This window comes from Rousettus aegyptiacus, unplaced genomic scaffold (assembly GCF_014176215.1).
Source record: "Rousettus aegyptiacus isolate mRouAeg1 unplaced genomic scaffold, mRouAeg1.p scaffold_m13_p_6, whole genome shotgun sequence".
NCBI lineage: Eukaryota > Metazoa > Chordata > Mammalia > Chiroptera > Pteropodidae > Rousettus > Rousettus aegyptiacus.
This window is the reverse complement of record NW_023416309.1, coordinates 31,642,793-31,655,797: the sequence shown is the minus strand read 5'-3', so window position 1 is coordinate 31,655,797 and position 13,005 is coordinate 31,642,793. Positions and strand designations below refer to the sequence as shown.

The window sequence follows — 13,005 nt, the reverse complement described above, 5'->3', positions numbered from 1 at the left end:
TAACTTTTTGCCAGACACTTCTAATTACTTCTCATTTATACCTATACTTATTCATTGAATCCTCCCTGAAACCTTGTGAGATAGAAACTGATATCCCACTTGAAAGATGAGGAAACTGAGTCTCAGGAAAGTTAGTATCTTGCCCAAGGACACACAACTAGTGAATGGCAAAAAAGAATTCATGTTCCTAACCACTCCATCGCCCTTGAGATAAGGCTCAGAACAGTGCCTGGCATATAGCACATGTTCGATAACTAATATTTATTACTAAACATTTGTCAAATGTTTGCAAGATTCTAAGGTAACACAAGGGCTTGGAAGGCAAGACCACTGTGATCAATTGGTAATGTTTTCCATAGATGTGGAACATGTGAATGATCACACTTGTTTACTGTTTCTTTTCCACATAAAACAAAGAATCCTGCCTGACGTCTGCCTGGGTTTCCCCTTCTCCATTTCAGTGTCGCTTGGATTTTATGTCCTTATTTAACACCAGATTACATCTTCCACTCCGACTAATCCACTGCCCACCCAATTGCCAAAGTGCTCTTCCAAAAAGATGCTTTCCTCACTTAACTCCTTTCAAGGAACCTCCCTCATCGAATCAATATTTCACCCATGGCTTTCAAGGGCCTGAACAAGACATGGAAGGAGCATGCCTTTAACTCTAGTTCAAGTGCTCAAGTACCTACTTATTAAATAAATACTTGATAAGAATGGTCATGTTGCATTATGCAGAGAATAGCAGTGTTTGTATTACTTCAAAACAGTGATAAGCAACTTTTTATTTTACTTGTTTTGGACCTAGCCCATTAGAAAAAAAAAATTAATGTTAAAGAATCTCATTTGATTTTTATTCAGAATAAAACAAGCTTGACTGGAGGATATAAAGGGAAGAATATCAGACAGAAAATTTGCATTATTAATATGTACAATATTAATATCCAGGAAAACCATGGACAGTTTCTTTGGTCCTGAAATTAGATCATGAATCATATGGTAAATATCTAATGACTGGAAATGTAAAGTTAGAACTATTAAAAAAAAAACAAAGGAAGGCATAACACCCTTAATATTTAAGATCATACAGTGCAACCACTTCCAAGAGGACCCTGAAAGGCTAACTAGAGCAAATTAAAACATATGATTTACTGGTATTTATATAAAGGAGCTGTTTTTAATAAACACAAGTACTAAGTAACCACCAATCTGAATTACTCTAAGCCAGCCACATCAATGGATAAACATCATAGATTTAATTTAAAATTTATAAAGAAAATCAAACATCATGTGCTTTGAAGACTTAGCATTTTGCCAAAGGTTTGATTGGCTTGTCCACTTAGCATGAGGAGATGCAGGACTGCACTAGAAGTTCATCTGATTTGCTTAGAAATGCAAATAATTTCTGACAAAAGGCACATCCACATGTAGCTACATCGAGATTATTCCTGAGTTGAACATTCTGATGTCAACTCAGGATTTCTGAATGTACATTCACACATCCAACTGGACAATTCACATGTTCACAGAGCTGGAATAAGCAAGTCCACAGGTACCAATACAGTGTTTATTTGTTTTTGTTTTATTTTAGAGAGATTGTTATTTTTCTTTCAGTGAAGGAAGGTGGTCTTCTTAGTTGACTCCATCAACTGAACTTCAATGCGATGAAAGGGTTGGTGATTCATATAAAGTGATGGCAAAAAATAATCAATACTGGAAGACCTGATGCAGTTAGGTTGGGAAGTAAAGACAGTCTAGAATTGTTTTTCATTTAACGAATATTTATTTAGCAGCTGTGATCCATTAGCCCTGAGGGATGGAAAGCTGACTCTTAACATTTTCAGGGGTAACTATGACTCATTTTTTGTAATATCATTTGAAGTTACTTATAAATCTTTCACAGGGTTGAGGGGGGAAATGCTAGCATTAGAGAGAATCACAAATCCAGTGGATTAAAATCAGTCTTTATTGGTAAACACACTTTCCATGAAGGTATCTGATATTTCCTGAGCAGCATCTACATTTTTCTTCTACCCCTCGTATTTGAACAAGAATTACCAGACTTTTCTTCTCTGTAAACAGCGACCTTACTTCCTGACTTATTAAGCAAGCTTGGGAAGATACCTTGAAGGAGGAATATGATCTAACTGGTTAAGTCCTAGATGCTGAAAGTAAAAAAGAAGTAATTATTACTAACAATTCTTTAACTATTTTTATCCGTCCTTCTCAGGAGCCAAATGCAGAGACAGTCTCTCTGCTGAAGACACCCTCGGGACACAGCTCCTCTCATTTCTCTCTCCAAGCCTCTCACTAGCAATGGGTCCTATGATACAGGGCAAAAGTAGGCAAGAAACTGTCCCTGAAGACTGTAATATGGGTAAAGGACTAGGTATCTCTGCCTGATCATTTAAATGGTGCTTCTTTTACAAAAGAGTATTAAAAACACAACTTTCCTCTTAAAATTCCCAAGAACCAGCTGATTCATAAATTCCAGCTGACATACCCAAGTGGCTAACAATTTTCTAAATATGTGCTTGAACAGAAACCAAGCAGCCAGTTCATTTTCCAGGTAGATCCCAATAACATTTCATGCTTTTGAATGAAGACCCTGTAATGGAGCAAATGGTAAACAGGAGGAGCCTATTTCTCAAAGTCATTAACTTAAAAAGGAACAGCTACAAAAATGCTTATTACAATGAACATCCATCCCACAAATGTAAGATTGCCCGTTAAAACAAGGTCTAGAAAAAAACAGAACCCAGTGGCTTAACCTCTATAAACAACCACAGAAAACTACCACCAAAAACTTTACACAGGAAATCAAACATTCAGATGTAATTTATCTCCTGGAACAAATCTGTCATATTGACCTTGACAGACCTTGAATCATGAAATCATAAACCAGCATTCTACTGATACTCATTATAATTCTGGAAATTCCATAAAACCTAGGACTTCCATTTTCTTCTCAGTGATTAGCGGCATGTTTGGAAAGGGGTGTGTGCTCATTGGAGCTTACTTGTCGGTTTTCCTTGCCACCAAAACACTGATTTTCAGAAACCACCCTCACCCTCACACCACCCAAACACTTAAGATTTTTTTTTTTCAATTCTCTAGATCAGGTTCTGTTTGCTGAATTACTAATTACGTACGTAATTTATTTTTTAATTTCAGTAATTATAGCATCTTAAGATCTTGGATATCAACAGTGTGGATTGTTGTAGAGAATTCTGGAAAATGATGTTTTAGTGGCATTTCCACTTTGTGCATTTTACGAAAGCATTTAAGGTTAAGGCTTAAGGTGAGAATGACTGACTTATGGGCGCTCATAAAGGCATAAAAATAAACATTACCTACAGAGGTGTGCCACACATCCTGCGGGTGTAAAGGTCTCTTTTTCCAACCCTCACCCTTCCCTTCTCTACATCACGCACTCCCAAAGACAAGGAGTGGTGTCTCTGAATGCCGACACTATCTCCAAGTCGGAACCATAAACCCACGCGTATAGGTCACTGCCGAGGTCCCGCCCTGACCCCAGGAGCCACAGCTTCCCTGCCTGCTCCATCAAGGTGACACGAATTCCTAGGGGCTGGCTGGGGGGCACACAGAGGCAGTGCACGCGGAGGCGACGGGTCGAAAGACTTGCTGGAAGGAAGTGAACAGCCAGCAAAAAGCATTTTCTCTCTGCAGAACAAGCCGCAGACCCGACACCGCCAGCGGAAGAGGGCCAGGCAGCGCGCCAGGCCACCCGGCACACGGACCCGGCACGCACACTTGACTGTGCCGGTGCGCGCTCACACTCACGCATGCTTGCGCGCGCGCGCGCCTACTCACCAACAACCCCCGATATCTGGAGCCCGCGTGGGACGGCGACTACAGCTGCTGTCCCCGCGCCTGCCGTGTGGCCTGGGCATCCGTCTGGCCGCTGCAGCCCTGTCCGCGCTGGCTTTTGCTAGAAGGCACTGCAGCCGGGTGCTATGGCACCCAGCGTGGAGGCGCCCGCTCGCCTGCCTCGGCAGTGCCTCCTCCCCCTCTCCTCTGTGGACCGACGCAGCTTTGCTAGTTCCACTCGTTCCGGCTGCGTGCGTTGTTCTCCTCCTTCTCCTTCCCTTCTTCGCGGTGGCTCCCCAGCGCCTGGGACGAACGCCGCCCTCGCAAACCCACGCGCAGGCCAGTCAATCCCGAGCATGCAGCAGCCGTCCCTGCTGCAGCCGCCGCCGCAGGAAAAGAAATTGTCAGTGCGATGGTCCTGGCCTCCCCTTCCCCGGCCCCTGGGTGCCGCCTCCTCCTGTGCCTCCGCCCCTTCTTCCGCGGCTGCAGCCTCCCGCATTCTGCAGAAAGAGCTCGCAGGTGGAAGCAAGTCCCTGCGGTTGGCCTAGAGCGAGAGTAAAACGTTTGGGTGCGACTCTCACCTGAAAACCCTGCACGTCCCTTGTTCAGCCCGGAACCTGGACTCTCATTTTGCTTCACCATCACTTTCGCCAAAGTGGACAGGAGTGGATGCCTTTTAGGACTGCAGCTAACACACGCCATGATGTAGCTAGATATAACCATGAACTCGCAGTGGAGTCAGGACCAAGATAGGGTTTTGGCGAAAATTCCACTTAAGTTTCTTATGAAGAGTTCCACCTTGAGATTTATCCATAACGTAGCCCCATCACGAAGCACTTTGGTCCTCTTTCGCGCCATCCCCACTTCATCCCCACGGATAGTGCAAACGATTGTAATTTCTTCTCGATATTATAATTATCATGTGCAATGTCTTTAGTATGGTTCTGGTACTGTGCCAGACACTACAAACATGTAATCTTTTGTCATCCTCTCAATAGCCTTATAAACGATAATCTTATTTTTCCCATGACTGAGAGACACAATAGAAGTTAAGATTTAGAACCTAATCTGACACCAAACGCTATTTCTATTGGCTAAAGAGATTCTATTAATTTATAAACATTTTACAAACACTGCTACTGCTGGATGAAACAGACACTTTTCCACCTTTTCTGAGTTTGGTTAGGAGGTAACTTACAAATGAGAAAAGTGACTGCAGAGAGGGGCAGTGGAACATCAGTTTTTCCTAATCTAATTTTCCTTCGGAGATCAAACTTCCAGCCCTGGATCTGCCGCCAACTGAGCCGTTTCGCCTCAGCCATTTCAACTTCTCAGGCCTATCTCCCTGCGTTTATTTTTAAAATGAAGAGATTTGACTATTGGAGGCAGCCTTCGGCTTTCACTTTTAAAGAAGCAATGGTATCATTGTTTTTCTAATTTTGAATTTGGTTCCAAATGTTAAAATCAGAAAATTTCACAAAAATTCAGACTTTTGGTATGTTCTAAAAAGTTGGAAGAACTGGCAACCTTTGGTCCATAGTAGGTTCTAGCAATCACCAGCCAGAGTCAAGTAGTAAGTGTCGCCTTCAGGCCGGGAAGATGTTTTTCAGTTTTCCACAGTCCCTACCACTCCTATATGCCCCACCACACTGATATTTGAAGATACGGTAGACATTTGGGTTTGTAGTTCTGGACTAGGTAATCTCATGACCTCCTAGGCAATCTAAAATTCAGTGATAATTAAGATTATCTCAATTCCTAAAAAGTATTATGAAACTAAGAATTTCACATAATTATTTAGTGGTAACTGATGATAGTCTTGCTACCTAGATTCTGAGTAATAGAGTGAAGAAATAAAATGAAGTCAAAATAGACGAGCTGATAAATTACTAAAATCATGTAGGTTGAGGTATGAGAAAACGATTTTATTCTTGTCCTAACTAGTCTGGGAACTTAAACTTTCCAGTCCTGTGTCAATGCCTAGATATATATTAAACTCCAGATAATCCTTCGATTACCCCCTGAAGGACTAAGGGAAGAATATTCATGTGTCCAGACTACCTGGCATCCATTACCCAAACCACCGATCATCTAGAGGATGATCTTAGACCAATCCAGAGGCTAAGAATGTAGGACCGATTCTTCTCAGAAATGTATTTTTTACTTTAAGAACCCTCAGCCTTCTTTTTTTTTTCTTTGAAACACTTTGGGTATTTCCTAGTTGCATTCCTGGTTGCAAATCCTAAGATTGTGGAATAAATCTTAATCATTTATTTCTAGCCAAAAACTCATTTATGCTCTGATTCATTTATTTGAGGATTCGTCCATGCCTTGTTGATAAATCCAAACTCTCATAAAAGCACAAATGGCCCAATACTCACTGTCTTCACCCACACCCAGCAGCTAGAAAATTGTCATGTGACCTAAGTTCAGCCAATCAGAGGTGGCTCCTATCTAGATCTTTGCATCTGGAGTATGTAATTCAAAGAAGAAACATTTTTATAATTAATTCCATTATCTGTGAAGTGACTTTTGCATCTATAGACAGCAGTGTCAGAGGTGAGAAGTGGAAGTATTGATGGCAGTGCCATTGGTGTCCAAGTAGCTATTTGGGTGGTGCGTGACCTGTACTGATTCCAGCTACCAAGCTACCTTGCCTGTTTGATGAACCTGATTCTCCAGCCTTCCTGTGTTTTCACCTTTCTGTGATGTCCTTCCAAAGCATTCCCTTCTGATTAAGTTAACCAGAATAGGTGTCAGTGTTTGCCATCCCACCAAGAACCCCGATACAGTGACTTTTGGGGTGACCTAAGCTCTGGCTTCCCTTTCATTAATTGAATTAATGAAAAAATAGACACGAGCGTATGATGCAACTTTTAACGATTTTAAAACATTCTATAATTTTACTTGCACTTTTAGAGATTTTAAGTTAATATTTACCCCAAATACAAGTTTTTTAAGTATAAGTTTTTTTTTTATCCTTACCAAGCATATTAGCAAAGATTGCATATAAATAAATATCTCATCCTCAATATTGATGGAGATGAACCTATGGGGGAGGAAAAATAATTTTCCTTCTACCCTTGTAAGTTCTTCTGGCTGGACTAATAATCAAGTTAACATAAGATAGATTAACAGGAGAAAATCACCCAATTTATTACAGATGTTCATATGGAGGTTCCCTAAGAATTTGGCACCTGAGGACACATAGAGCAGTTGAGGCTTATATGCCATTCTGAACTAAGAAGAAAGAGGCAGGGGTTTGGGCCTTCACAGGGAAAGTAGGCGATTCACAGGTAGACAAAAAACAGCAAACACGTGGTAAACAAATTTTTGCCAGTTTGCCCACGATGAGGCACAGAGGGGAATCTAAAAAAGAAACATTCTAGGATCCTCCCTATCTTCCACACCTGATTCATATATGCCAAGGTAAGTATGCTGAGGTTCTCTTCCTGGATCAGTCTTTTCTATCAGAATTTTTTAAGACAGATGAGGGGGGTGGGGCGGAGATCAATTCTTTCTGAGTCTTTTGTTCCTCAAAAATAACCACCTTAAAACAAGCAATATCCCAAAAAGCATATTTTGGGATAGCAAATTCTACTTCCCCTCACAATAAAATGAGTCCTCTCATCTTGGGGTGTAATTTTGATATACTTTAGGAAAGGAATTTGTCAGTATGCTCACAGAAGCTGTAAAATGGACACATTTCTTTTGCCCAGGTAATTCCACTTCTAGGAAGCAATTTATCCTATGAAAATCTGAAATGAGAAATAAGATTTCTCCACTGAGATATTATCACCAACTTTGTACATAAAAGTTATGTTTATGATGAATTTTAAATAGCATTGAAGCTATTTATGACACAATGTTAAACAAATAAGGATACAAAATTACATACACATCTCACTTCAAGAAAATAAAAACAGAAAAAATCTAAGAGAATTTATTTAAATTAGTCCCTATGATTAGTTATGGGGAATTATGATTGTGTTCCTTATGCTTTACTATAATTTTAATTTTCCTTAATGGGCATCCTTTCCTCTTATTTAGGAAAAATAATATTTAATAATTAAAAATAAATAGAATTAGTAATAAAAAAAATTGAGGTTATATCTATCCCAGTGACTCATTTATAATAGGTACATAATAAATATTTGAGGAAAGAATAAAGGTAAAAATAAATAAAGGAGAAAGGGAGGAAGGGAGATCATGCTGTTTCACAAAGACGAGTGATAAATTAAGGGATTATGACTCCTCTGTCATTTGCTTAGTTGATGGCATATATAGAAATGGGACATTACATTCTAAATTGCTACATTAAGTAATGCTGTATTTGAGTATTTCCCAACTATGACAAGTGGCAAAACATTAATACTTGTCTCACTGGATGAGTAACATGGAACCAGTACTCAGATTTTTCCCTGTCTCCCAATATCAGAGATAGGTTTCTTCTGAGAAGCTGGAAGAGTCTGAGGGTGTTGGTGTTCAAGACAGAGCCCCTTCTTGCCTCTGATTGGCCATCAGATAGAAGTCTGTCACTCTCTTTGATTCATCCAAAAGTCAAGAGGTTGAAATAGTCTCTAATCTCTCAATCTGTCCACACCCTAGTTAAGTCTCATTTGTTGGAACTGAAGTACAAAGAGCAAGTTGGCAGGGCTGAATTTACATTAATCAGGAAACCAAAATTACATTCATGCACTCCTATAATTATTTGGTGTTTGCCCATAAAGTGGTGGTACCTGGGATAATAACCACCCTAGGAGGGTCCCTTCTCAGACAAGATGGGCTGGAGTCCTTGTTATTTGTTTCACAGATTTAGAATTTTCTGGCTCTGGATTATCTTTAAATTCAAAGGAAAGACAAGAACTGAAACACTCAACTGATTCTATGAGAAGGAATGCTCATCTCAGAGATTATTGTGTTCTTAAAAGCATGTACCTCAGGAATTATATTTTGAAAAATATATATTCTTCAAATTCTAAGGTTTGCTATTATTTATAACAACGTTTCTCAGAGTATGGCTCAGTGACCCTTGAAATCTTGTCAAGCATGTCTGCAAGGTCAAAACTATTTTCATAAAAACAAATCCATTATTTGTCTTTTTGACCCTCATTCTCTCATGGATTTGCAGTAGAGTTTTGCAGAGCTATGTGAATGATATTGTTACAGCTAGAATGCCAACACAAATATGAGAATTCATGTATCTTCTATTAAGGCGGATGTAATAGAGATTGGTAAACATATAAAACAATGACAATTTTCTCACTAATTTTTGTTTTGTTTTGGAAAATATAGCTTTATTGTACTTAGTTTAACATGTGATCAGTTTATTATTTTTATGTATCAATAAATTATTTTTAAGTCTATTTTATTTTCTAATCCAGAAAAAATGAATAGGTATACTCCACATAACAAAAGCTCTCTAGAGTCCTCAATTGTGTCTGCAATCATTTTTAAGAGTGTAAAGAAATCACGAAGCTAAAAAGTTTGAAACCACTGGTCTATGCTATTAAGGAGCTATTACATTCTGAATAACCTCTTTTATTTGAGGAATTAAATCATAACTATGGCAACTAGTCTGTGTCACTAAGTGCAGGAAGCAACTGCTTCAAAAATGGAAACTGACTGCAGGAACATTTGACTTTTTCCACTCGGATGATTTGTTTTGGTGCTCTCTTCCTGTTAGTTACTTCGGGCTTGGAGAATTTTATGTCCATTATGTTCCTGTAACCAATATACCCGATGAGGTTTCAGAATTCCTGGAACCTTGTCTTTCCTCCCACTTACAAACAGGCCTGGGCTGCATCCCCCGAGCTAGTTTTTCCACTGGTGAATGAAACAGGTGAATGATGACTTCAGATCACTCTTAAGGTAGTTATGAAGCTAATGAGTATAAAAGAATTTTGAAAACTATAATGTGCTCTGAAGATATAAAACTTACTACTATTGAACATTTCAATATCCAGGCAGACATTTGATGAAAATGTAAATTATCTCTTCGGCTGATATTATTTGATCCCTTGGATTTAGGTACATAAAATGTTGGTAAGTGTGGAACAAATATTAACACAGGCTTTATTGCACTTCATAAATACTGCATTTTCATCAACATCAAGGTAAGACCCTCCACCAGGAAAAAGATTATGACTCACTGAGGGCTCAGGTGAAAGTTAGCATTTTTTAGTAATAAAGTGTTTCTTTTTTTTAAATTAAGGTATGTACATTATTTTTTAGGCATAATGCTATTGCACATTTAATAAACTACAGTATAGTAATAAATATAACTTTCAAATGGACTGGAAAATAAAAAAATATATATATGACTCACTTTATTGTGATTGTCGATTTATTACAGTGGTCTGGAACTGAACACACAATCTCTCTCCGAAGTATGCCTGTAGTGTTGGGGGTGTTAGAATTTTTCTAAAGACTTTTTTTGCAGGCTTATTTACAGATACATAAGCTGTGTGTGGAAGGACAGAAAGGTGGAGGGAGAGTGATGAGAGGTGGAAGAACAGCCTCTGACCCTCACTGTCAAAACAGGTCCTGTGACAGTTGCACCTCCCCTGAGGGTGCTTCAGTGCAATAGAAATCCTTCCGTGGTTCACTTTGGCTAGTATTAAACAGCCACTCTGTAGGCTTGAGCAGTTTTCTCTTCAAAGAAAAAGTACAAAACATACAAGATGGCATCACATCGGTTATTTAAATTTAAAATTTCTTTGGTCAGCAGAAAAAGAATCTATCTTTTGTATATAGAAAAAAGAAATGTGCCCACTGAAGTTTTTACTGGAGTGAACAGTACTGTCTTAAAATACAACTCTTAAATATATCTATGGCTATATTATCAAAAACACAATCTTTTCCAAGGACAAACAGTAAAAATAGCAGATCTCTAAATATACATTTAGGCATATGCTACTGGATACTCATAATGTAGATAAATACTTATGTCTTAGTCTACTCAGGCTGACATAACAAAATAGCACAGGCTGGTGGCTTAGACTACAGAATTTTTTTTTTTTCCCTGCAATTTTGGAGACTGGAAGTTCATGATGAGGTGCTAGTTGCTTCGGTTCCTTATGAGAGCTCCTTTCCTGGTTTGCAGAAGCCCACAAGCCTTCTGGCTATGTCCTCACACGCAGTGAAGGGAAAGAGAGAAGTATCCCTTTGTTCCTCTTCTCATAAGGCCATTGATCCTATTGGATTAGGACCCCACTTATGATCTCATTTAACCCCGATTATCCTTAAAAATATTGTCTCCACATGCAGTCACATTGCAGGTTAGAAGTCAACATAGAAATTTGTGTGTGTGGGGTGGGGGGGGGGGGTGGGAGGGTGGAACCAATAACAACTTATTTGTAATTTGAAAGTAGGTACAAAATAGACGAAAACACATAGTTTCATATGAGTACTCCAAGAGACAACATAATTATGAATCTGTTATTGTACACATTGGTTTATTCAGTTTTTCTGATTAAATAACAAACTTTGCCATCATAGATCACTTTGTCATAATACATTGCTTATGTTTCAGAGACTCAAATAAACACAAAGAAATACACTCCCCCACCACCACACACACTTCACCCTGCCCCAGTTCCAAAAAGAGCAGAGAGAACTTCTAAAAAGTTGACTTAACTGTCATTTTTTTTTTTAATCAGAGGAATCTTTTTCATTAGTTGAGGTAAAAAATAAGGTGCATTCTTAACAAGCGGAATCTTTACGTTTTAGAATCAGAAGATAACACAGATATCATCTAATCCAACTTCCTTACTTCACAGAGGAGGAAACTGAGATCTTGAAAGTGCTGGTGACTTGCCGAGGTCACTGAAGACTGCAGCACGGTTCAGTCTGACGCTTGTTCCAGACAGTCGGGAAACGTGATTAGATGGCTACCAGCTGCTGTTACTAGGTTTTTACCTTTGCTGAGTGTATGTTAGTTTACAGGGCGTGATGTCGTTTGGTTCTCTTAACAATCCCCTGAAGTAGGAAGGCCATATTTCAGGCCAAAAGATGACAGATTGTGTTTCTAGAAGCTGTGCACAGAAAGGAATGGATAGATGAAGACTGCATATCTGCAAAACACATGACAAAAAGAGTCACAGTTAAAGTGGAACTCAAAACCCACAAAGAAACAAATGGGCCTCTGTTACATATTATAAGGGGATAAGTAAATTTGTGAAAGCTGGCTATTAAGTGGCAAGGTAGTGAAACACAAAAGGTGAGTATTTTTAGTTGATAGATTGGACTTCAAAAGTAAATTGATTAGTTTCTCTAAGCCGCGGTTTCTTAATGAGTAAATGCAATTGAACTCTTAGGAAGATTAAATGAAATAGGATCTGTAAAGCATCTAGCACTATGTCTAGGACAGAAAGGGGCACAGGGAGGTTTTTGAGCCTGAGTGGTGTTATCACGGCTAGAAATGAAAAAAAAAAAAGCAATATATAAGCTATAGTAAAATGATGATGTAGTTAATGTGAACACAGAATAGCCAAATGGAAATGCCCAGTAATTCCAAAAGATTAACCTTGAGACATAGATTTTGGGGTCACCTGCTGAGTTGTGTGAGGTAAAACCCAGAGGACAGAAGACAGTCTCACATACAGTAACTGGGGAAGGCCTAAGACCCAAGACCGAACCTCAACAAACGTCCATATGTACTGGAGCAGTAGAAGGAAGAGGGGTCAGGAAAGGATGATCTTAGAAGTAAGCCAGGTGTGATGGAGTGTGAGTAATATTATTATAAAACTGCAAAGCTTTATTGACCCATATCAGTGCCATGAACTTTGCTGAGTTATTTGCTGGCATCATCTTACTTAATCCATACGAACCAGTGAGGTAGGTCATATCATCATCTTATTTATTTTACAGATGAGAAAATGGAGCAATGCAGCCATGACAAGAGCTGACTCTCTGAATCATGGGGAGAAGAGAATCTCAAAAAGGAAAGGATGATGAACAGGGTCACATGCTTCTGAGATGGAGAGAAAGACAAAGTCTAAAAAAAAAGGTAGATTGATTTTTACCATTTACAAATTACTGCCATGGAGTGGGCACATAAATGGAATGAGAGTTGAAAAAGAAATGGAACACCAACTGTAAGCCAGTTATCCCACAAGAAAGCAAGAACTAGATTGGTAATCAGAGTGCCATCAGGGCCTACGAGCTTCCTCC

General features: G+C 39.1%; 1 protein-coding gene across 10 annotated transcripts in view; it reads right to left on the bottom strand.

The window, feature by feature from the left end:
- STAMBPL1 (STAM binding protein like 1) overlaps positions 1–4,260 on the bottom strand; it is a 45,538-nt gene extending 41,278 nt beyond the window's left edge. For 6 of the 10 annotated variants that reach the window (XM_016129216.2, XM_016129217.2, XM_036223064.1 and 3 more), the window contains exon 1: positions 3,835–4,259. The gene's annotated coding sequence lies outside the window, so the exon portion shown is untranslated. Of the gene's footprint in view, positions 1–3,834 lie in introns of all 10 variants that reach the window. The other 4 variants (XM_036223065.1, XM_016129219.2, XM_016129221.2 and 1 more) reach the window with 3 other exon arrangements.
- Between the last annotated feature and the right edge of the window lie 8,745 nt (positions 4,261–13,005).